The following is a 26,017-nucleotide window of genomic DNA, read 5'->3' as shown; positions in this document are numbered from 1 at the left end:
GTTTCTCCTTCATAGTTTCTCCTTTACTCTTTGCTTTTTCTTCTCCTTTCACTTCCTGCCCTTAATCCTTTCCTTCTTCAGCCTCCTTTTCCACCCTAATTCTCTCTTCTCTCTCCCATGCCTCCTTATACACCTTCCTCTCCCGACCTGTCTCACTAACCCTCCGTCCCTCGCCACCGCACCACCTCCTTACCTGCTTCCTTTTATCTCCCACCCTCCTTCCTTTTAAGTACCGTCCAGTGTGGGAGGTTCCGGTAGCCCGCTGATTAAGGGAGCTGGATAATTGCGGCCCGGTGGGTGATGTAGCAAAGATGACGACACCGGTGATAGGTATGGCGGTGGGAGGGGAGGGTAGGGGAACGGGGAGAGTAAATGAAGGAAGGAATAGGGGAGGGAAGGAGGGATGATGGAGCAGGGAAAGGAGGAACGAGAGGAGAGCGGTTTGAGGGGAAAAAAAAAGAAGGGAAAGAGTTGGATCATGAGAAAAGTGTGTGAAATAAGTCAAGGATATCCTTCCTTCCTTCTTTCCTTCCTTCTCCTCCTCCTGCACCAGGCCAATCTTATTTCCTCTCGCTCTTCTTCCTCTGACTCCATCGTATTCCCCTCCTGCCGCTTCCTCCTCTTCTTCCTCTTCTTCTTCTTCTTCCTCCTCCTTCTTCTATTTCGACTCATCTAGTCGCCTTCTGGTCTTACTCCTTGTGCCTTTTCCTTCTCCTCCTCCTTCCTTCCTTCCTTTTGTCAGCCTCCTTGTCCTTTCGTCGTCGTCGTCTTCGTTTTCGTCTTCGTCTTCGTCCTCCTCCTCCTCCTCCTCCTCCTCCTCCTCCTCCTCCTCCTCCTCCTCCTCCTCCTCCTCCTCCTCTTATTGCTCTTCCTCCTCTCCTTCCTCTTCCTCTTCCTCATCCTCATCCTCCTCCTCCTCCTCCTCCTCCTCCTCCTCCTCCTCCTTCTATCTCGTCTCTTTTTTTGCATAAGCTTCTTTTCACCAGCGTCCTGATTCACACTGGATTTTTGCTTGTGAATCACGATAATGAAAAAAAAAGAAGGAAAAATTTTTTCTTGATTGGCGAAAAATCAATCTTTTTGTTAGAATCAATTGACACTTGATGTAATCTATTTTAAGATTTTTTTGGATGGAGATGTTTTTGTTTATTTATATTTCACGCGCTTCACCCTCCACAACAACACACACACACACACACACACACACACACACACACACACACACACCTCGCAAAGTAGCAGCAGTCAGTCATACTACAGCAGCCATAACATCCCTTAAACAGTTTCATTAACACCACCAATTCTAATGATTCCCTCCCTGCATCATCACCACCACAACCGCCACCACCACCACCACCACTCTCCCCCTCTGAATCACCACAATCTCCTGCCATTAACCGGCCTTCGTCACGACCACCAACACGTGATTTCTTGGTTATTAGACTCGGCTGCAAGAGGCGCCACTGGGATGCAAATTCAGTCAGCGATCCCTCCCCGTAAATCAAGTTCGGTGCATCATCTCTTGCCCTCCTTTTCCATGCGAAGAGGGACGCTGAGGCAAGGCGAGGAGAAGCATTAATAGGAGAATAGAGAAGAAAAATGGGGAGAGAGTCGTTAAGTCGGTCGACGGCGGAAGAATGAAAAATGAGAGTACGATACAATAATGGAGTAATAAAGAAACAGTGATGATAAAAGAAATGGAGATGAAAGGGTTGAAAAATAAAAGTAGTGATAAGAGAACAGGAAGATGTGTAGATAAATTGTAAATCAGTGATGTAAATTACGTAAAATAGCGGAAAAGGAAATGATATACAGTAAAAGGAAGAACATAACCATAATTTAACGATTACATATAAAAAAAATGAGAAGAGTAGGTAATATTTAGATGAGGTGCAAAGAAAATAACGTAAACTAAGCAAAAAAAATAAAGTGAGACGAAAGAATAAAAAAAAGTTAATAGTATAAAGGAAAACAAAACCGTAACTTGGCGATATATATATATATATATATATATATATATATATATATATATATATATATATATATATATATATATATATATATATATATATATATATATATATATATATATATATATAAAAACAGAAAATAATATTTAGATCACACACAAAGGAGACTACATAAAGTAAAAAATTAGAAAAATGAAACGAAAAAAAAAATAAAAAAAGTGTACAGTACGTAAAGATAAACAACATAAATAAAAAGAGAGAGAGAGAGAGAGAGAGAGAGAGAGAGAGAGAGAGAGAGAGAGAGAGAGAGAGAGAGAGAGAGAGAGAGAGAGAGAGAGAGAGAGAGAAGACAATATAATGATGACGTGCAAATGAGGCAACAAAAAATAAAAAAAAAGAAAAAAATAATAAAATAAGACAAACGAATAGAAAAAAAGGTAAGAAAGAAAAAAATAAATAAATAAAATAGATAAATAAAAGCACACACTATATACACCCAGTCATTTGCATCTTCACACTTCATCAGTATGGGAAAGTGAAGAGTGTTACTTTCTCCGTATATTTTTTCCCCTCGTAAACAAACCCGTGGCTACGATATCGTCTGGAGGAATAGTCCACAGAGCAAGAGAAGCAGCCTGGGGCCCCGCTAATGGCTCCCTCGCCCTCTGTACATCACGAACCGTCCTACTAAAGGCGACGCAAAACACACACGCCTCTGATATTCCCTTAAATCAGTGTTACGTAAGGCTTCTCTCCATCACGGCCGGCGGAGAGGGGGAAAAAAGTAATAGATATAAAAAGTGGCTGAGTTTTCCCGTGATCGCACAGGGGCGTCGTGTTAGTGAGCGGTAAATCAATGGCTGGAGGGAGGAGTTACAGCCCTCGCCCCCCTCCACGTCTCGCCATATGTATAATAAATTTGACTTTTTATTTCATACCAGGCAGTTTCACGTACCCTTGCATCCACTCTCTCTCTCTCTCTCTCTCTCTCTCTCTCTCTCTCTCTCTCTCTCTCTCTCTCTCTCTCTCTCTCTCTCTCTCTCTCTCATGTAATAATTTCATCATATAATTTAATTCCTGCAGCTTATCTCTTCCTTTATTCTTGTAACAGCTGAGGATAAACACGCCAGCAAAAACAGTGTCATGTATTAGATAATGCCTTAAACTGGTGAGAGAGAGAGAGAGAGAGAGAGAGAGAGAGAGAGAGAGAGAGAGAGAGAGAGAGAGAGAGAGAGAGAGAGAGAGAGAGAGAGAGAGAGAGAGTGGGGGTGCGGTTAAGGGCGTAGCAATGCCGGATGCGTTGCGGGTCGGGAACAGGTTGATCTTAAACTAGGCGCCTAATGACAGGTAAACACACTCATCTGGACATTACCTGGTTCCGGCTTTGGGGACGAGAAGAGGAGGCGCCTGTATTTCCACCCTTTGATAGGCGTGGATGTATACTTAGGCCTTCTCTCTCTCTCTCTCTCTCTCTCTCTCTCTCTCTCTCTCTCTCTCTCTCTCTCTCTCTCTCTCTCTCTGACAGGTAAGTTATGTCAATGCAGTAAGGTTCATCTCTCTCTCTCTCTCTCTCTCTCTCTCTCTCTCTCTCTCTCTCTCTCTCTCTCTCTCTCTCTCTCTCTCCCTGACAGGTAAGTTATGTCAATGCAGTAAGGTTCATGTATTCAGACATGGTATCACACACACACACACACACACACACACACACACACACACACACACACACACACACACACACACACACACACATATCTAAGCTCACGTACGAACATACTACCTCCTCCTCCTCCTCCTCCTCCTCCTCCTCCTCCTCCTCCTCCTCCTCCTCCTCCTCCTCCTTCTGCCCCTCACCCCCTAACCATCATTTCTGTCAACTGTTATCTTCCATAATTTCGTCACACCTGCCATTATCTTTCGTCGGCCTGTGTGTGTACAGTATCCTTAAGCTTTCACCGCCATTATGGGCTCTCACTCTCTCTCTCTCTCTCTCTCTCTCTCTCTCTCTCTCTCTCTCTCTCTCTCTCTCTCTCTCTCTGACGGTCACGGCTCTTATAAACATTTGATTTTGGTGTGTTCTGCTTTCAAAGTCAGAGGAAATCCAGTGTTTTTATTATTTTTTATTTATTTTTTTCTTTTACTCTTGCTAAACTGAAATCATCTTTTAAAATGTTGTTGTTTGGTCTTGTTTACATAGCGCCCTGCAGTTTTGGGAAAGACTGGAGGGGTACAGTGAACGGCAATCAAGAAGCAAAACTTGTCATTCAAAAACTAAAAATTGTCAAAAAAAAGAAAAAGAAAAACAAGAAAGAGATGAGTAAAAAAGAAGGAACAATACAGCATCTGTCTTCTAAACAAGCAAGAAGGAAAACAAAACAAAAAAACACCTAAAAATAATCCTAAGAAGTGAGAGAGAGAGAGAGAGAGAGAGAGAGAGAGAGAGAGAGAGAGAGAGAGAGAGAGAGAGAAGGAGGAGGAGGAGGAGGTCGGGGGAAGCATCCACCTCTAATGTATTATAATTACGAGACCGTCCCACAAAGAAGAACACGGCTTGTCTTTGGGTTATTTGAAAAAGTTAGTGGCCAAAGAAGAGGATGCAAATGAGGCTCGTTCACAAAGGAACTTCCCTCCTCAGCGGGTGAGCAAAAATTATGAACTGCCTAATAGATGGTAATAACATTCCTCAAAGAGACACGTATTTGGAACCAGCGGCGGCGCAAGAGAGAGAGAGAGAGAGAGAGAGAGAGAGAGAGAGAGAGAGAGAGAGAGAGAGAGAGAGAGAGAGAGAGAGAGAGACCTGTACACTATGACAGTTCAACAGATCTGAACAAATAGAATCGCAAAGAAACATGAAACTGGCAGAGATGCAGAGAAGGGAGAAATACGGGAGTAGAAAGAGAAACAGGCAGTGATTGAATGATAGACGCGAGCATGGCAAACAGACGTGCAGAGAACCACTGTGAATATAACAGAAGATGCTAGAGGAAGACTTTTGGGCAAGGGAATATTAAGCTAACTTTATATACTGACAGATACAAAAATGATAATAATCTTGTTTTTCCTTGTGTAGTTGAACTGGATTTACCGTGTGTGTGTGTTTGTGTGTGTGTGTGTGTGTGTGTGTGTGTGTGTGTGTGTGTGTGTGTGTGTGTGTGTGTTGACCTAATTCTTTCTTCCTTCTTTTAGCATTCTTGCTATTTATTATTCATTTGTTTATTGTTGTATTTTTTTTAATCCAAGTTTCTTTGTAAGTGTGCGTAGTAAACAGAAAATTTGCCAGACACTCGTTTTCTCTTTCTGGTTCATATTATTTTTCTCCCCATGGTAAAAAGAATTAAAAATAGAAATAAGAGAAGCGAGAGGATTACACGTGTTCAGAATATTCACGAGCTTACCTACAGTTTTGACATTTTACTTTATCTTAGGTTTTTCCATTTTCTGTTTCGTTATAGCTGGTTTGCTCCGGTTTTTCTCAGCGTTATTTTGCCTTTCCTGCAGAATTCTCGTCTTCTCTCGCATTCCTTGATTTCTTCTTTCCTTCCTTCTTACCTTTTTTTTTATAACTTTCTTCCTTCCTTCCTTCTTTCCCTCCTATCTTTCCTTCCTTCTTTTCTTTTCGACTTTTTCATCATTTCCTCTTATCTTTGAGCATTTTCTCTATTCTGTATTCACTTTTGCTCCGTCTATTCATCTTCCGCTCATCACTCCTTCCTTCATCCATTCCTTCCTTTCTTTCTTCCTTCCTTCCTTCCTTGCATCCTTCCTTCCTCCCTTTCTTTTCATCTCTTTCATTATTCCATCTTACCTCCAAGCATTCTTCTTTCCCATTCACCTTTGCCCTTCCATTTTTTCTTCCGCCCCTCACTCTTTCCTCCACTCTTTTCTTCTTTCCTCCGCCCAGAAGCAAACCCAAACCCGCCTCACTCGTGACTCCCGGTGGCTCTTCCTTCTCCTAAAGGTTTATGGGCGAGGCAGCGACACGGGAAGCCTTGTTATGATTTCACTTTAAATTCAAGTGCTGGCATAAAAGAAGTGAAGGAAATTGCTGCTGTAGTAGTAGTAGTGGTAGTGGTGGTGTTGGTGGTGGTGGTGGTGGTGGTGGTTTTTATTACTGTTGCTGTTATTGTTGTGTTTATTGTTTAGTTTTTAGGATTTAGATTCCCTCACAGTTCTATTTCCATTATGTCACTCTCGTCAGTATCTTCAAAACAACGTAATATTTACCCCAAGAACTCAAGTAACCGGAATGGCGCCCTTGAAGATTGTACAGGGAAGGAAGAAGGCGGCGTAGTGTCATTTGGAGCGCGTCACTGTGTAGGGGCCTAGGGGTGTATGCGTACTGTGAGTCAAGGAGGGGGTGGTGGTGGTGGTGGTGGTGCTAGAGAGGACACAAAAACCAAACGGGAGGGTAACGCGGCTCCTCTGCCTTGTGGAGCGTCGCCGTAACATTCCACGCTTAATTAAATTCTATTGGTACTGCAATATATGTGTCCTTTAATTAAGATAAAGGAAATGGCGCTCAGACCCAGAAAGTCGCTTGTTTACTGATACGAGCCCAGATAACCGAAGGAAACATCTCGAGGGTTAAGCTTTCCCCTCCTAAATGACCCGATGATGGAAAAAAAAATCTGTGGAAGAATGTAACTGCGTACTTCCTTCACTCAATGGCCTCCTCGGTGTAGAAAATAAAATGAAAAAAAAAAAAGAAATGTGGATTATTTTCACTCCCCATTTCTTTTTTATGGGTTTGTGTGAGTTTCTAAATGAGGTATTCATCGTTTGCTGTGCTCGCTCGGCCTCGGTAGCGACACGCGGCGCGGCGGACCTGTGAAGCAGTATTTGGGTGAGCTGTGACACTTGTTATTTTGTATGGTTTTGTTAAAGCTTATATGTATGTATGTATGTATGTATGTATGTATGTATCCCAGTTTTGTCTGTGTCTATCTTAGTTGGCTGTCTGTGTGCTTGTCTTAGTTGTCGTCTGTGTGTTTGTCTTAGCTGTCTGTCTGTCTGTATGTTCGTTTGTCTGCCTTTCTCTCTCTCTCTCTCTCTCTCTCTCTCTCTCTCTCTCTCTCTCTCTCTCTCTCTCTCTCTCTCTCTCTCTCTCTCCCCCTCTCTCTCACACACACACAGTTAAGACCACACCTCCCAATACAACATTTGCTTATTGCGTAATACTCACGGGCAACGCGTCACGGCAGATGCTCGCCTCGTCCCGGACACGCCCTTTGGCTCCGTACCAGACTCCCGAGGGACACGTGGCTGAGATAGAAACTCTTAAGGAACACGAGGAAATGACGTAACCTCGAGCCCGTAAAACTTGATGCATTAGAAAGTAAGAAAAAGGAGAGAGATAGAAAGAGAGGATACCCAATAAGAAAGACTGCGAGGATGGAGGAAAAGGAGGAGGAGGAGGAGAAGGAGGAGGAGGAGGAGGAGGAAAACTACTAGAACCTCCCCCTTCCCTCTCCCAATTTCAGTCCGGCAGCTTCCTCTCTCCTGGAAATACCTCTCTTCCTTTCTATCATTATCCCTTCCCAACTCTTCTCTTTTTTCCCCTTTTTTTTTCTTCTTCTTCTTCTCGTATCGCATTTCTGGAAGGTGAGACAAAAAAGCTGGTCTATATATTTTCTGCAGAGGCCAGACCGCGGGAGGGATTTGGTGGTGGAAGATCTATATAAAAGTATTGGAGTATAACTTTTTTGACTGCCGGAGTTAAGATGAACGGCAAGAAGGAGAAGGGAGGATAGAAGAGGAGGGAGGAGGGAGAAGGGAGAGGCAGTGTTTTGTTTGACTTTGAGGAGAGCGTCCTTTCCAAGCTTATTGAGACAGAGGGAAGGACGGTATCTCTCTCTCTCTCTCTCTCTCTCTCTCTCTCTCTCTCTCTCTCTCTCTCTCTCTCTCTCTCTCTCTCTCTCCTTCCACAGTGATACGGTGAAAGATTTCTTCTCTTTCTTTACCCCCATCCTCACCCTGATCCGTCCGTTGCTTTCTTGAGTCTTTTACAGTTCTCTTCACCTTTTTTTTTATCTTCTCTTTCTCTTTCAGTCTCTCTTTTTATCCTGTTGATTCCTTTAGTGTTTCGCAGTTTTCTCATTTTCTTCAATCTCTGTATCTTTCAATTTTTCTTTTATCCTATTACTTCTGTCCTTGAACCTCCGTTGCTTCCTTTAGTCTTTTACAGTTGTCTTATCTCTCTCTCTCTCTCTCTCTCTCTCTCTCTCTCTCTCTCTCTCTCTCTCTCTCTCTCTCTCTCTCTCTCTCTCTGTTATTTCTGTCCTTGAACTTTTCCGCCTGCATGGGTCGTCACCTCCTCATCCGCAGCCTGTGTTTATCCCTGTCGCTGCATCCCGTTCGGAGTGACAGGCCGCCCTTCTCCTCCCTCTGTGACGACTGACATTCTACCCTTAATTACGCCCACCACCTGCACTCCAAGCCTCCAAGCAGCTGCCGCGCCCCCATCCTCATACACCGCCTCTTAGATCCCCAGACAATACTCTTTGATTCTTATTCACTTGTGTGCTACCCTCAGCCACCTCACTTCTCTTTATTTCTCAGCTGCGACTTGTCAAACTTCTCTTGTGTACCTTCACTCTTGTCTTGCCTTGCCTGCACTCTCTCCTTCTCCTCTTCCTCCTCTTCCCTCATCTCTTCGTCGGGATAACTCGAACTCCTCAGCTTCTTGAAAAGTGGGTTTGAAGATTCGGCTGAAAGAGAGGTGTAAACCGAGATGAGAGAGAGAGGAGAGCAATGCACAGGAGAATGGAAGAGAGAGAGAGAGAGAGAGAGAGAGAGAGAGAGAGAGGAGGGGAAGGAGGAGGACGGGGAGAAAGAAAATGTGGAAGAGGAAAATATAAGAAGTTGGTGGAGAAAAGAGAAGAGGAAAATTATAGAATGAAGAGGGTGAGGAGGTGGAAGACGGGGAGGAAGAATAGGATGAGGAGGAGGAGGAGGAGGAGGAGGAGGAGGAAGAGGAGTAGAAGAAAAGGATGATGATGATGAGGAGGAGGAATAGAAGAAAAAAATAGGAGAAAGAAGAGGAAGAGAAGAAGAAGTAAGAGCAGGTGGAGAAACATAATATGGGAGGAAAAGGAGGAAGAAGAAGAGGGGGAGGAGGAGGAGAAGAAGAAGAGTAGGAGGAAGGGAATTAGTGGAGGTGTTCTCTTCGGCAAAAATGTTCCCTAGCCCAAAGTGAAGCAATAAGGTAGCCGTAATGACGTCAGAGGGCCATCCTGCCGCCCCGGAACGCCCCAAACTCCCCAATCTAAGCATCGTTTGTGAATAATTTGATGTTCAAGGTGACGGGGAATGTTGACTCTTCCTCTTGTGCCACGCTAACACGCTTCTCCACCAACGCTCCATTCCCTTAGCCTCCTTCTACCTATTAACCCCCACTTCCTCCACCAACCCTCCCCTCCGCCCCCTCCACGTTCCCTCCACTTCCACCTCCCCTCTCATGTGCCTCACTACCCTGACCCATCCTGCGTTCTGCAAACTTTTTTTTATCATCTCCAACTCCCCAGCCTTCATTTTCCTTCCTGTGACTTGAACTCTTTCGCGAGGGAGGTTTCAAGACGCATATCCTCCAGTTTTGGTTAATCATTTTTTTTTTTTTACCTTTCTTTAGGGACTTGCTCTTCAGTGGGGCTTTTATTTATTTATTTATTTACTATTATTTTTTTTTCGTATTGTTCCCCTTGGTCAGTCCTCCTGTCAAATAAAAAATGAAAATTCTCTTACCATGTACGTACTTTTTACTCCTGCATCTCTATTTCCCCTTCATCTTTCTCTACTGCATCCTGCCTCCAGCATTTCACTTCCCTCTCCCATCCTCCCTTTGCATGACGCCTTCTTCTCCATCTTTCCTGCTGTTTGTCTTCTGCCTCCTGTCCCATTTCCCAGTTCTATGTGATTTATCTATGTTTTGGTTTACTTATTTGCAGTTAGGTTACTTGAGGTAGATGTGATATGGGAATAAAGTATACACACACACACACACACACACACACACACACACACACACACACACACACACACACACACACACACACACACACACACACACACACACACACACACACACACACACACACACACGCAAAGAAAAAAATAAGACTACGAAAAATGGAATGAAAATGTCAAAAAAAAGAAAAGAATACTCAAGTACATTAAATTATAAGAGAAGACGATTATAAAATAAATAAAAAATAAATAAATACAGTAACTATAAATATTGTTTTTAATCACTTCATTCATACAATAGGAAAAAAAGTAGCAAGTGTCTTTTATCTAACAGTTCAATAATTTCCCTATGTCTCTCATACACACACACACACACACACACACACACACACACACACACACACACACATCGGCAAAATATAAAAGGTGCAAGGAGCGGCACGTAGAAGAAGGTTGCTCGGCTTAACAACTCTCAACTGCGAGGAAAGGTTAAGAAGGTTGAGGCTCCCTACGCGATAAAAGAAAGAAGGAAAGGAGGAGACAAGATAATGATGTGCAAATACGTTACAAGAATGGAGGAAAGTGATGGAAATGATTACATGCAACACTTGGGAGCTGCAGATCAAAAGACCGCATTCGGCAGTTGTTACAGATAAGAAAGGAAGAACACCAACGTTTCCCACCCTAGCAATTGGCTCATCATCACTAGAGCAGGTTGTGTGTGTGCAAGAAATTTACATGAATTTAAAGAAGCGTATCATAAAAAATAAAAAAAAAGGAAAAAAAGTCAGTGTGGAAAACGGGATTTAACAAAATTTACATAGTACCGTAAAGGAAAAAAAATGAACGTACATAAACACACACACACACACACACACACACACACACACACACACACACACACACACACACACACACACACACACTGCACACTCCCACTCTTTCACTACTATGGGACAAGCTCAATAGGGTAAATTAACGTATATTATAATTTCTGTCTCATTCAACACCAGATTAACCTTTCCACTTTGGCAGGCAGCAATTCACAGCACTGAAAGCACTGTGAAGAATCTTCATAAGTACCTACGAGAAAGAAGTGAATAAAAAGAACAGATATTGCAATTTCTGGGCAATACAATCATTGGCGGTGGCTGAAGAACAAGAAAAAAAAAAGTCTCATAATGGTTAGTAATTGAGGAAAGGTGTGTCAAGGAGGAGTAAAAAGTTTAATTCAAAGTTATACTCTTGCAGAAACTCACTATAATAGATAATGATACATAATGATAGATAATACATAATTTTAAAATGTGTGTCTCCATTATCAATTCCTGAAGACTACACTGAAGGGCTAAAATTCATAATGTACTGCCAATACTTTTACATGCACTTACTCTCAGCCGGGAGTGAAAAGTGAGCTCACAGGTAATAAGTGAAAGGAAGAAATAAAATAAAACAGGGACCCAGCGGGGATGGTGGCGGCGCGGGCACTTCAAAGGCTCGACTGGGAAAGAAATGTGACGGCCAGATGGATTCTTGATCAAACTCAGTCACTTACAAGGGAGTAAATAAAAGGGAAGGAAAAAGCGTATCTTCCATTTGCAATTTTATGATAGTTTTTTTTTTTAATCTACGTTTAAGTAAGAGAGAGAGAGAGAGAGAGAGAGAGAGAGAGAGAGAGAGAGAGAGAGAGAGAGAGAGAGAGAGAGAGAGAGAGAGAGAGCGCACGGGAAACAAAACTCCTGTGATGCATGTACTCGAACTCAGAAAAAAAAGAAAAAATGTAAGAAAAGAGAAAGAACAAAATAAAAAAAAGTAAGAATGGTCAGCAAATCGCTTCCCTTTTGTGACGCCATGAGAACTTAAAAAGAAAACAAACGTAGAAATTGATGCGACGGCGTGTTGAGAGAGAGGGAGAGAGAGAGAGAGAGAGAGAGAGAGAGAGAGAGAGAGAGAGAGAGAGAGAGAGAGAGTGAACAAAACATAAATTCCTACCATCATTTGGAATAATGCGTAGAATTTTTTTTTTCGTGAGGTGTTTTTTTATCATCCCCCCTCTCTCTCTCTCTCTCTCTCTCTCTCTCTCTCTCTCTCTCTCTCTCTCTCTCCCTAGTTAGTTTTACTGGAATAATATTTTTCGAGGAGTGAGAAATGTAAGATGGCTATTTTGGAACTTGGAAATATATCTGTGTCTCGGCTGATAAATGGCGGCAGTAAATATATCTTTTAGGGCCTTAATACGTAGCTTTTAGTGAGAGAGAGAGAGAGAGAGAGAGAGAGAGAGAGAGAGAGAGAGAGAGAGAGAGAGAGAGAGAGAGAGAGAATAGTCTACATCATTATTTTCTTGACCTCTTCATTATCCCCTTTCTCTCTCTCTCTCTCTCTCTCTCTCTCTCTCTCTCTCTCTCTCTCTCTCTCTCTCTCTCTCTCTCTCTCTCTCTCTCTCTCTCACCTATATTTCTCTCATCTTTTCACTACCTTTCTTCTTCCTCTTCCTTTATATCACCTCTTACACTCCCACGTTCTCTATTCCCCACCTTCCTCCCATCCTCTGTCTCTTTCCCTTCTTCCCTGTCTGCTCTTTTCCTCCTTCCTCACCTTCCTTTTCCTCTCTTTCCTCCTCTCCCCTTGCTTTCCCTCCTTCCCTCCCTCCCTCTCATTGACAAATACCCTAATGCTGGTGATGAACTGAGTCTCTCTCATTTGGAGGGAATTTCTACCTCCACTATCCTCTAAATGCTGGTGATTTAACGGAGGGGGTCACTCTGGGGAAAGAGGGGTGGAGGGAAACGAAGGGAGAAGAAATGGAGGGAAAGAAAAAAAGAGACTGCGAGAGGCACTGGCCGTGACGGAGGGTGAGGCTCGATGGGAGGGAGAGATAGAAGAGTGTAGGAGAGACGAGGGAGGAGAGAGTGATAGAGGGAGGGATGAAGGAAGGAGATGGAAAGAAAAAAATGTGGAGTTTGTGGTGAAAAAAATCTGAAACATTTGGGGTTTTTCGTTCATTTGCTTATCAATTTATGTATTTATTCATTCATTTATTTATTCATGGTGTTTAGATGAAATATCCATCCCTAAGCTACCATGCGTGATAATGTGTTGGTGTTCATTAATTCAGTCCTCGTATCTTTCACAGCTGTGCGTCTGGCGAGGGAATTCTCTGCCCCGCTGTGCCAAGGTACGTGGTGATTATGACTTAAATGTGGAGTGATTGCCGGCATTAGGTAACGCCTGTCCTGTAGTAAACGTGGCGAACTTCTTTTCTCTCTCTCTCTCTCTCTCTCTCTCTCTCTCTCTCTCTCTCTCTCTCTCTCTCTCTCTCTCTCGCCCCCTTTTTCCATGTATCTCTTTTTAGCTTTTAAGTATTTAAGTATTTATCTTCCCTAATGCACCACTTTGTTCCTTTCGTGTAACTTCTGTAGAATTTGTGATTTTTCAACGAATTTGTAGTAAGGTTTGGACCAAGTTTTATTTCCAGAAGTGTTTTTCTTCGTGTATCTTTTATTTATTTATTTATTTATTATTATTTTTTTTTATAGTGGTAGGCGTAGGCAGGGAACAGGAATTATTATTTTTTTTTTCGTATCAGATGAGAATTAGAGTAAGATTTGCGTGAAGCTTAATTTTTAGAAGTGCATTTTTTCATGTGATTTATTTATTTTCGTTTATTTAGTTCGTTTTTTGTTCACGTGGTGAGTGTTGGCAGGAGCTGTGAATCCTTTTTTTTTTTTTAATGTATCAAATAGGAGTAAAAGTAAGATTTGCTTTAAATTATACTTCCACAAGTCTAATTTGCGTGTAACTTTTCATATGGCGCAAAGAGGCAGGAACTGAAAATCGTTTACCATATCAAAGAATTAATTTATCAACGAAAATACACCGTACTGCAATGTTTCAGCACCTCTTCACCGTGTATTTGCCTTTTACTCTTCATTGACGTGTGTAGCTTTGTGTAGCATTTCAGTACTTCCATCAAACGTGAACCAAAGCGAGCGTGGCAAGGCCTGTGAGTTGGCAGGGCGCCGAGTCCCGCCGCCGTGATGGTCGCGCACTAGACCCGCTTCTCGCTGACTAAATTACTGGGCTTGATTTGCTTTAGTGTCGTTTATCTCGCAGCCGTCCAGCCCAGTGGATCTGTCGGTGAGGGGCTTTGTTTATGTATGAGTACAGCGCGCTCTCTCTCTTTCTCACACACATACACACACACACACACACACACACACACACACACACACACACACACACACACACACACACACACACACACACACACACACACACACACACACACACACACACACACACACACACACACACACACACACACACACACACACACACACACATTTTATTGTTGACAGTCCTAATACAGTTTTGAATAATTATTATCTTTGTATACTTGCTTCTCTCTCTCTCTCTCTCTCTCTCTCTCTCTCTCTCTCTCTCTCTCTCTCTCTCTCTCTCTCTCTCTCTCTCTCTCTCTCTCTAAATTAACTCACTTCAATCTCGCCTTCACTTCACTCCCTCACTTTTTCACCTACTCTCACCCCTCCTTCTCTATTTACTCTCTTCCCCCTCAACACTTCCACACATCCTTTCCTTCTCCCTTTCTCCATTCCCCTTCTTCTTTGCTTCCCCTTCCTTCCTTCCCCTTCCACTCCTCTGCCTAAACAGCAATCAGCGGCGCCCGTGAACCAAACACCCGCCTTGGGGTAAACAGCGAGCATGTGTTTATAAACGATCTGGGACCTCCTCAACTCACGCCTGCTGCCTGCCTGCTTGGACGTGCGATCAGCAGGAACGAGTATTTACCCCAAAACAACTGAAGGAGGGAAGGAGCAGGTGTTGGAAAGGTGAGGGGAGGGAGTAGGGAGGAGGAGGAGGAGGGGGGTAATGAGGGAGCAGGAAGCGAGGTGAGAGGAAACATCGTAGGTCATTTTGTGTTGTAATTTTTGTTTTTTTCTCCGTTATTTGTTGTTTAGAAGGACTGGTCTCTCTCTCTCTCTCTCTCTCTCTCTCTCTCTCTCTCTCTCTCTCTCTCTCTCTCTCTCTCTCTCTCTCTCTCTCTCTCTCTCTCTCTCTCTCTCTCTCTCTCTCTCTCGTGTTTGTTTGCTTCCTTACATGATTACTCTTCATGGACACTTCAGAGAGAGAGAGAGAGAGAGAGAGAGAGAGAGAGAGAGAGAGAGAGAGAGAGAGAGAGAGAGAGAGAGAGAGAGAACTTTTGCGAAGGAGACCGTGGGAATGCAACGAACAGGAAGTGACGGAAGGACGGCCAGAGAATGAAAGTAATAGAAAAAAAGAGAGAATGGGAGATATTGTGAGAAGTAATAAAGGTCGGGAATGGGGGGAGGGAGGTCACAGCACTTCCGGTGACCTTTAGGAGGGGTTCGCTTCATAGCAGATGGAGGGAGGGAGGGAGGGAGGAAAGGATGGGTTGGGGTGAGTTTGGGTTATCTTTTTATGCTTACCCTATTTGAGAGCTTAGAGAACCCCTGGTCACGTGTGTGTGTGTGTGTGTGTGTGTGTGTGTGTGTGTGTGTGTGTGTGTGTGTGTGTGTGTGTGTGTGTGTGTGTGTGTGTGTGTGTGCATAGGGCAATAAGAGAACAAAGAGAAGCTGCAAGAAGCCATCAAGCCTAAACGTGGCAGTACCTGCATGAAACACACCCACCTACTTATTTCCACCTTTTGTCCTTATCCATAAATATGTCCTAATCTTCTTTGTGTGTGTGTGTGTGTGTGTGTGTGTGTGTGTGTGTGTGTGTGTGTGTGTGTGTGTGTGTGTGTGTGTGTGTGTGTGGCATTTTTGTGTGTGTCTTTGGGAAAAAAATAAAAATGTATAATGACACAAACACTCCCCACTTTGTTTAGCTCTCCCTACAATTTGGACACGGCCGTCATTTGCTCTCCTCGACGGGCGCCTCGGGGTGGGAGAGTTTACGCAAGGTCGCCTCCACCTACTGCATCAGAAGAATTGCGAGGCAGCTCACTTGTCCACGTCTTCCCCTGCCTCTTGCTGCTCAGGGGCATTCACGGCGCTTCCTTGTTTAAATGATGATCTCTTCTGTACGTGATTCTTTAAGTTTTGTGTTGCTAAGTTGCCTGCGTTGTGTGTTCCTGGTGTTTCCGTTGGTACAGGTCATGTGCTGCCTTGCGGGAGAAATTGTTTTGAAGTAATGTTAAGTTAGATGACTGAAGGAAGTAAAAGTTTCGTCTATAAAACTGTTGGGAGAAAGAAAAATTAGATTGTACTGTAGTAGTTTTTCTCTCTGTAGTGAATGTGTTAATGAGCACGGCTAAAAAAGGGAAAGGTTGGAAGCGTACACCATATGGCACGAGGACACTGTACCTCGTGTTACTTTTTTTTATCCATAAGTTAATTCGAGTACAATGACCTCGCCTTGCATGCTCTGTATGATGGTTTCAGCAGTAGAACGATAAGGAACACATCATACATACAGGAATTATTCACTTAAGCCTAGCAAAGCCGCACGAGTGAATGATAATCCCGTGTCGTCAATCCTTGTGTTGATGCAACCTGGCCTTCGCTTGCCATGTGTCGCGTCCCTCGGTGGTGGCTCGACCCTGCACGCCAGACAGACAGACAGGCGGGCAGGCAGGCGGGGCGGCAGGCAGGCAGACTGGCGGACGGGGATCAGGTGTGGAGCGACGGACAGGTAAACCAGCCGTCATTGAGGCAGGTAGACTGACGGATGAATTATGTGACCGACAGACAGACGGACAGTGTGCGGCGCAACAACAGACACAGGCAGAAGGGTGGCGAGGATGTGCAGACGCTCATCCCTCCTCACCTCAGCGATGGGTTTATTTGATCCATCTGTTGTTATTATTACGCTTCTCCAGGTTAATCTATTTTTGTTGCATTCTCCCTCTGGCAGTAAGTCAGTGGTGCTCCAGCCTGGTGCAACAAACAGGTTCCCTCTCCATTCCTTCCTCCACGTGACACCCTCTTTCATTTTATCATCCCTCGTGTTGCTTTCCCGTGTCATGGTTTACCATTCTGCATTGCGCTCCTTATCTTGGACCGTCTAATTCTGTTTCATCTTTCCCCGTTTTCTTTCGTTCCCTCCCTCCCTACTTGAAAGTGCATTCACTGTTGTCAACTTTTTCATCGAGCTCGTGCTCGTCCTCGTTCTCCTTCTCATTATCATCATCATTATTATCTTCATCATCATTTCTCTCCTTTTCTCAAAATTCATTCATATACCCATCTACTCCTTTTCTCTTAATTTAGTTTCATTCGTTTCTTCTCACGTCTTTTTTCCTTTCCTCCTCCTCCTTTTTCCTCCTCCTCCTCCTCCTCCTCCTCCTCCTCCTCCTCCTCCTCCTACTCCTCTCCTCCTTCTCCTCCTCCTCTTCCTCCTCCTCCTCCTCCTTCTCCTCCTCCTCCTCCTCCTCCTCCTTCTCCTCCTCCTCCTCATTATCATCATCATCATCCTCATCCTCCATTCTTCTCTCCCGAACACCTATTGACCTCCAGATGTTCCCCTCCCTCAGTCCCCACCTGTCCTCCACTTGTGCCTCCTGCATCCCTCCCATCCCTGCATCACACATGACTCAGATAAAACACTGGGGACTAGAAAATTGATAAGCGGAATTAGTAGATTGCTGTTAGACAGAGAGAGAGAGAGGAGAGAGAGAGAGAGAGAGAGAGAGAGAGAGAGAGAGAGAGAGAGAGAGAGAGAGAGAGAGAGAGAGAGAGAGAGAGAGAGGCATCATACAGACAAATATGACAATTATTATCCCAAACAGATGGCTTCGTTGCCAGGTGATGGTGGAAGAAAAAAAGGTGGGAGAGGGAGGAGGAGAGAGAGAGGGTAAAAGGTGAAGTTGGAGGCAAGAGGGAGGAGAGAGTGGGAGAGGAGTGACATGGTGAGCAGTAAGAGGAAGGATGATGACGTAAAATGTGTCTCCTTTAAGTAAAGGAACATATCTCTATTATCATATAAACTTTTGGGGGAATTGAAAATGTTATCGCAGGTCTGTTTTAAGGTCCGGACAACGAAAAAAAATACAATTTTTGCGATAAAAAAAATCCTTTGAAAATTTCAGGAATTTTAAGCCATGAAAAGTACAAGAAAATATTAATACAGAAAGTTTATATCGCCAATAAAGTGGTATTCTTTACTTTCTCAATTTTATTTAACAGTGAAATTGGTTAAAGCTATTCTAATACATTTCTTTGAAAATTCTGTAATTTTGGAAAAAATATCACATTTTTTTCTTTTTTATTAAAAGAATGTAGAGAAAGGGATTGGAGGGGGGACGTAGGAAGTGAAAAAAAAAAGAAAAGAAAAGAAAAAAATGTTAGTTCAGAAACAAACCCACATGAGGGGAGCGCGGGGAGGGGAAACAACGAATTTTTTCTACCTTCATCATGAATTAGTTTGAGGTAGTACAGTAGTGTATATATAGCGTGTGTGTTTGCTTTAAGGCCTGCTTCGTGTGTTTTTGGTATTGCGTTTTTTTTTTTTTTTTCTACCTTACTGGCCAAATTATCTGGTATTTATATGTCTATGTATATTTGTTTATTCTTGGTATTACATGCTCCCTTGTTTTTTATACTTGCCTTATCGATCGGATTATCTGGTGTTTATCTGCTTATGTTTCTTTATCGTGTTTGGTATTATATGTCGCATTATTTTGTGTATTTATCAGTGAAACTATCTTGTATTTATATGCATATGTATGATTGGTTTAGTGGACTAGCAAAGACAAAATTAAACTTATACTCTTTCTTTTATTTTGCTCTATGTTCAAACAAATAATATTTTACAGTCGTCTGAATATTAAGAAAGAGTGACCATAGCGGTAATAGTGTTAAGTAATAACTATCCTGCCTGGGGACGTCTTCCTTATTCGTCACGCAATATTTCAAATGTGTTCAGCATATTTCAGTAATTTAGCAAGCAGAAATTCGTATGTAGTAGAAGAATTCGCTATTTCTATTGGCAATTATTGATGCCTTGGAATAAACCATGGCAAAATCATTTTCATACCATGAGAATTTTGCATCCAATTTAGATCTGTCCTTGACCGGATTCTATGTTTATTCGTACCAGATAAATATTTTCTCGTATATAAAGTTCATTTCGTCCATAAAAAGTTATGTGAAACAAATAGGCAACAACGATTTCGTTACACAGACCTGCTCTGATAAAATAAGGCATTTCAGTCTGGTTGTGATTTGTCAGCTCGGAAAATCACTTTAAACTGAGACCGCCTCGTACTGGGAGTGTTTGTAGTGTTAGACGATACTCTGGAAATGGCAAGATTATTACCAAAACAGTGATGATGGCACTACTACTACTACTACTACTACTACTACTACTACTACTACTACTACTACTACTACTACTACTATTGGTACTGCTACCAATTACTACTACTATACTACTACTACTACTACTACTACTACTACTACTACTACTACTACTACTACTACTAATACTACCATTACTACTACTACTACTGTTTGCTGCTGCTTCTAACAACATCATTCCTAGTGGTGGTGGTGGTAGTAGTACTAGTAGTAGTAGTCACAACAATTTATTGTTAATGAATGTAAAACTGAAACCGTTGTGCAGTATTACTTGTTCTATTAATTAGATAAATCGTTGGAAAGCAGGAGGCATTACCTTGCTCCGCTGCGTGTCCTCATTTTTTTTTTTCGTAAATAAGTACTACGATACAATTTCTGAAACTATGCAATAATGCAATAACAACTTAGAAAACACCGTACAGAATAGCAACATTTAGTGATAGACTTTCCTGAGATTTGCAGAAAGAGTAATAGGAGTAGTTTTGATTTTTTTTTTTTTTATTCTAGAAGATAAAAGAGTCTGTATAAAATTGTGTTGACTCAGAATTACATAATTGAATAAAACTGAGTTTATATTACACCCATTTCGTCTTCAAATACTTTCGTTTTCATCTTTTCCTATAGAGTCACACAGTAACAAACAATCTTTTCTCTCAAACCACAAGAACGTGATCCATTGATTTAGGATTTCCCTCAGACGCGACCAACCTGAAGGTTTCACTGGCACTGCTGGCTAGGCTTAGACATCGATACGGTGTTTGTGGAGGAGAAGGGAGAAGAAAGGGAAGCTTGAGAGGTCTAAGTTAGGGTGAGAGAGGAAAGATAGTGGAGAGGGAAGGAGGAGTAACGGCCTGGAGTAGAGGAGACAACAGGAAGGAGGTTCGTGGAATGAAGGACGTTAAGGTGATGGAGAAGGATGTTGTGAGGCCAGGGCAGGGAGAGGCTGCTGGAGGGAGGATAAGAAAAAAATGGAGTGTAAGGGGGTATGAGCCAGACTGGCGGTGGTGGCGGCTGTGGTGGTAGTGGGTGGTAGTTTGAGGACGAAAAGTGGTATGGATGAGATTTTTTTTTCCTTTTTTCGTTTTGTGTTGGGAAAAAAAAAGGAATGTGTGTGTGTGTGTGTGTGTGTGTGTGTGTGTGTGTGTGTGTGTGTGTGTGTGTGTGTGTGTGTGTGTGTGTGTGTGTGTGTGTGTGTGTGTGTGTTTCTATGCTTTAAATTACAGTACTATATCCTTCTTCCATTACATTTCTTTATATAACACATCATTCTATATTCTCGATTATATTAATGGACACTATTTTGATATAACAATAGTTACCTGAAACTAATTATTATATATCTCAAGCTTCCTCTGTCAAACTGCCTCATTTGCTCCCCTTTCGCCACTCTTCTTGTAGTTCTTACCGCTGAGCGGCGAGAAAGGGAAATCAAAGGAGGGGTTAAGTAATTACATCTCCTAGCCAGATGCATCTTTAAAGCTTCCTCAATTCCTGTGAAGAACTCTTAATTGAGAAAGTAGTCAGGAAATAGATCTTAGACCTTCCCTTTCTTTTCCTTTCCCATCGATTAACAGTCATCAACATCAATAGTCGTCGTGTCATGTTCTAACACAGCTTTAACTAACGAAAATATGCCGTAAAGGTTCTCCAGTTTCCGTGAAGGACCCTTAAAGAAAAGTCAGAAAATAGATCCTTTGCTTTCCCTTGTTTTCCTCTCCCATCGATCAATAGTCTAACAAAACTGACTTAGCGATCACTCCGATACGGCCCCGTGCTAAGCAGGTGGCCATGAACGTGTCATTCACAGTAGACTTGAGTAAACTAAGCGACATCCTGCTCTTAAAATCACTAATGAGGTTTTTGTCAGTTAAGAAATTACTCTCCTAATACATTTTGCAATTTACTGATTTGTATGAGATATGGTATAAGATATGATATTCGCAATTGATAACATTGCGTCAGAATTCTATGTATTCACCCAACACTATTAATAAGAATAAATAGATAAATAAGTGAAGAGTTTTTCGCCGCATTCACAAGAGAGAGGTAAAAGCCACGCTGCAGTAGACAACTATACAATGTTTAGCAATATGTCAAAAAATGCAACAGAGGCAACGTACACCAAGTCAGACGGAAAATTCTAAAAAGACAAGCTAGTAATTACTATCACACGAAATCCTGACACTGAAAAAAAAAATAAATAAATAAATAAAACCACTTGGGAGCGGAGGCAACACAACAATTGAGTGGCTCACCCTGAGAAAGCTGGTTTTTAGTAATACTTACGTACGATAATGAAACTATTATCTAAAAAGTAGAAGAATATAACAAGTTTTCGCAAATGGAGAAGGAAAAATACATTTGTGATATTCCATCATAGTTAACAAATGTATGAAATATTACAAATAGATAGGCCGCAGAACCAATGCTGATTATATATTTCGACCTAAAACAAATAGTTAGTGGAACTATTATTAGTCCAATAACACAAATTTCATGTGCTCATTTATATTTTTCTGTCAAAATCGTACACTGCGTTACAAGACAGTCTCCCAGTAACTAGCACAAGCGCAGCGTATTTCTAATATCTCAGTCGCAACTGGACTGAGCCAAGCAGGTGGATGGAAGCATTGTGTATTTGCATTTGTCTTTGAAGCAAGTGGTGATAATATAGTTATCACATCCTGACATATCTATTATACAGGCATTATATATACTGGGGAAGGGAGGAAATAAAATGTAAAATATAGCATTTTATCTGAGAAAGCATCCGGAAAATGAGCAGTTACTTGGAAGTGCTCAACATGGCTTCAGGTGTCCCCGTGAACCGAAGCTACTTAATGTCCTACATGATGACACGGAAAACATTAATGAAAAATTTTAATTTTAGGTATTTTATGAAAGAAATAAAAACTATAAATATTAGAATTAGAAAACTTAACGTGTTTATTTGTATTTTATGGAGATTATTTATTGTACCTTATGATTAACCTGTAAAATGTATATGAAATAAAATGAGAGAGAGAGAGAGAGAGAGAGAGAGAGAGAGAGAGAGAGAGAGAGAGAGAGAGAGAGAGAGAGAGAGAGAGAGAGAGAGAGAGAGAGAGAGAGAGAGAGAGAGAGAGAGAGAGAGTACAAACAGTAGTCAAATCATAGAGGTTTTGTGATCCAGACAAGTCCATATATCTTGGAGGTAATTAGAAGCCAGTGGCATTGATGCGAAGCCAGCTTTGCACAGGATACCTGCCTCAAGGTGTGGCTGCGTTTATTTATTTGAAGTACTGCCCGGTTATGGCGCACGGCAGCAGCTGTGAGGAGGCGGCCTTGGCTCGCGTTATAAATACATGGCCTCTTTTTGTGACTATCCGGCAATTAGTCGAGTCCCCGCTCAAGGATTCGTGTGCTTTTTCACAGAGTAACGACGAGCAAATGTCTCTTTTTCCTTCATCAGCGATACTAAGTTAAATTAATCAACACACTTACGAGAACTGGACCGGTACTTGAACATTACCAGTCCATTTATGATTAATGTTGCTTATCCAGACGTTAGTCCGCTGCCGGTGATATCACGTGTCTTTCCCTGCACTATTTAAATGTAAAATTTTTTTTATTTTTATTTTAGAAGGATACGCTCTTAATAGGCAAGGGAGTAGTTTATGTGAACAGGTAAAAAATTTTCATCATATTATAACAATGAGATGCATTTGTTTACGCCTTAATTCAAACTCCAAGTCTGTAGTTATATATAGTGTTTGACTTACTGTATGTCAGTGTATGTATTTTTAAACACTTCCGATGAATGTCAGACGTAACCCGAAACGTGTAAGTATCCAAATGTCTTCCACGAATGTCAGACGTGACCGAAACGTGCAAGTATCTAAATGTCTTCCTGTAACTCTACAACTGAAATGTCAATACCAAACATCCGGCCATAAGGGTCGCATTTGTCGTCTAACGTTTGTGGAATATAAATAAGTGAATATAAGTATTCTGTTTTTTGAAAGGTCGGTGGAAAGATTATATCTGTTTTTTAATTACTTTAACGTCGATATGAGTGCATTCAGTAAATCCCTCTTAGTGGCTTAGAATTTATGGGAAACACATCTGTGATGTCAACATGATTCATTATCTCGTTCATAATTACGATAATAATTATTACATTTACTCTTAGTATTAGCACAATCATTCTATCCCTGAAGATTACTATTAGTTTCATCATTATTATCCTCAATGCCGATAATACTGCTAATGTTTATAACGAATTGTATAGACAACTAACAATGATTAGTTTTGTCATTATCAGTACCATCATTGTTATTACAAATGTCACTACCTTCATCATAATCATTGGTTGTTGTCGGTGACCAGACAGGAGAAAGAGTCAGCATCAGGCATTGCAGCAACATTTTTCCTCCCTGCAGCAGTAAGCTCTTGCCGTCCCGCTTTATGGTCGCAACATATCATTAATACATGAAGGACGCGCGGTTGTTATTGACGTTCTTCCCTTATGCAACAATGCTCATTCCATGTTGACGAGTCGAGCAGCTTTTTTGGAGTGAAACCGGAATCAAGAGTATCGATAGCGGTGTTAGGGCGAGCTGTGCACCACCTTCACTTTGTACAAACTCTTCCCATACGCGTGGTGAATTAATTCCCTATACGAGTATATTTCATGGCAAATCTCGTATTTACAGAACCTTGGTCAGCCTCTGAATGCCATTGAAGAGTAGTAGACTTGCTGTGTCGCTCTGCTAAAGAAACAGAATGGTTATGCCTCTGTACTTTTTTTTTTTTTTAAGAGGGAAGGAAGTGGGAACGTGTCTGGTGATTAGTAATAGGGAGTGATAAATAATAGAGGCCCTCATGTGTGATAAGGACGATTGATAGGAGCTGAAGGCTGATGGAAGATTATAGGGGATGCTGAGTGATGATGGTGGAGAGAGAGAGAGAGAGAGAGAGAGAGAGAGAGAGAGGAGAGAGAGAGAGAGAGAGAGAGAGAGAGAGAGAGAGAGAGAGAGAGAGAGAGCCAAGGCAATAAAAGATTATGAAAGACAGACATCACCATATTAATCTGACATAGGCTCAGTAATAATAATATTGTCAATGAAAGTGAAGCAACATTCATATTACACTTAACTGCCTACAGAAACACATACACGTTTGTTTATTTACCTTACCTTACCTTTCCTTACCCTACCTTACCTTACCATACCTTAACTCACCTTACTTTACTCTACCTTACTCTATCTTACCTTACCTTGCCTTGCTTTACCTAACCTAACCTAACTTTACCTTACCTTATCTAAGCTAACCTAACCTATCCTCTCTTTACCTTGCCTTACCTTACCTACCTATCCGTACATATACACACACACATACACAGGTGGGGCGCTATCGAAACCGTACCTAATTAAGTCAGAAGGGGGTTACCGAGCACCCAAGACTTGGCTGCCTCAAGTTCCTAACGATGGAAGGATGCAGTGGAATGTGGATGCCTCCCCTCACTTCCCCTTACCTCTCCCTCACTTCCTCTCACCTCCCCTGACCTCTCTCCTCACCTTCCCTCACCTCACCTCTCCTCTCCCCTCTTCTTGCTTCTCCTCTCCTCTCTTCTCTTCTCGCCTTTACTTCTTGTTTCTGTTCTCTCCTTGCTCGCCACCACTTCTCTTCTTTCTCCTTCTCCATTTTTTTCCTTCTCTTTCTTCTTTTCTTTCTCATCCTTTCTCCTTTCTTCTTTCCCTTTCTGTGTCTTTAGTTGTCTATATCTTGTTGCTGTTGTTGTTGTTGTTGTTGTTGTTGTTGTTGTTGTTGTTGTTGTTGTTGTTGTTGTTGTTGTTGTTGAGGGAATTGGGGGAACGTCAGAGTGGAGAAGACAGGAAGGAATGGATGGTGTTACTGCTGGTACTGTGTGGGGGAGACGAATGAAAGGATGATTGAGGCAGTGCAGGAGTTCCTGGAGAAAATGTGGAGTGCTAGATGTAAGGATTAGTGGCGTGAAAGTTGATGACTATTTTCTGTTTTCCGTTTTCTCTGTTCTCTACAGGAGTTGCCGTTATAAAGGCTTGGTTCAGGAGTAACTCCGAGCCACCTGTAGCATCAAGACCAAGATCAAGTTGTTGTTGTTGTTTTTGTTGTTGCTGTTGTTGTTGTTGTTGTTGTTGTTGTTGTTGTTGTTGTTGTTGTTGTTGTTGTTGTTGTTGTTGTTGTTGTTGTTATTCTTGTTCTTGTTCTTGTTCTTGTTCTTGTTCTTCTTCCTTTTTTATTTTCTTTGTTTTCAATTCTGCCTTTCACCTTTCTCTTACAGTAAATCAGGCAGAAAGAATTTATCCTGAAAGTTAACTCTCTCTCTCTCTCTCTCTCTCTCTCTCTCTCTCTCTCTCTCTCTCTCTCTCTCTCTCTCTCTCTCTCCTCTCTCCTCTCTCTCTCTCTCCTCTCTGAACAACAACAACAAAAACAGTAACAACAACATCTGGTCAGCGCAAGACTTTATCTTTCCGGGTCAAAGATAAAAAAAAAAAGACGAAAAAAAAAATGTTGAGAACTCAGAAATAAAGATTGGTAACTTTTCTCTTTCGGTCTTAACGTATTGAGTTTTTTGTGAGTGCGTTCGTTTGTTTGTTTATTTATTTATTTATTTACTTATTTATTTACTAAGCCTTCTTTTTTTTTCTCTCTCTCTTCTTGTAAATGAACGAACTTTTGAACCTGATCTTTTTTGTTGTTATTGTTGTTGTTGTGTTCATTTCT

The 26,017-nt window shown here is 41.8% G+C and overlaps 1 long non-coding RNA gene across 1 annotated transcript in view; it reads left to right on the top strand.

The window, feature by feature from the left end:
• Positions 1-26,017, top strand: part of LOC135101112 (uncharacterized) — a 231,176-nt gene that overhangs the window by 139,706 nt on the left and 65,453 nt on the right. The window contains exon 3 of the long non-coding RNA XR_010269033.1: positions 13,063-13,104. This is a non-coding gene — a long non-coding RNA (uncharacterized LOC135101112). The remainder of the gene's footprint in view (positions 1-13,062; positions 13,105-26,017) is intronic.

This window comes from Scylla paramamosain, chromosome 6 (genome assembly GCF_035594125.1).
Source record: "Scylla paramamosain isolate STU-SP2022 chromosome 6, ASM3559412v1, whole genome shotgun sequence".
NCBI classification, from domain to species: Eukaryota; Metazoa; Arthropoda; class Malacostraca; order Decapoda; family Portunidae; genus Scylla; species Scylla paramamosain.
This window is presented reverse-complemented; position numbering and strand designations above follow the sequence as displayed.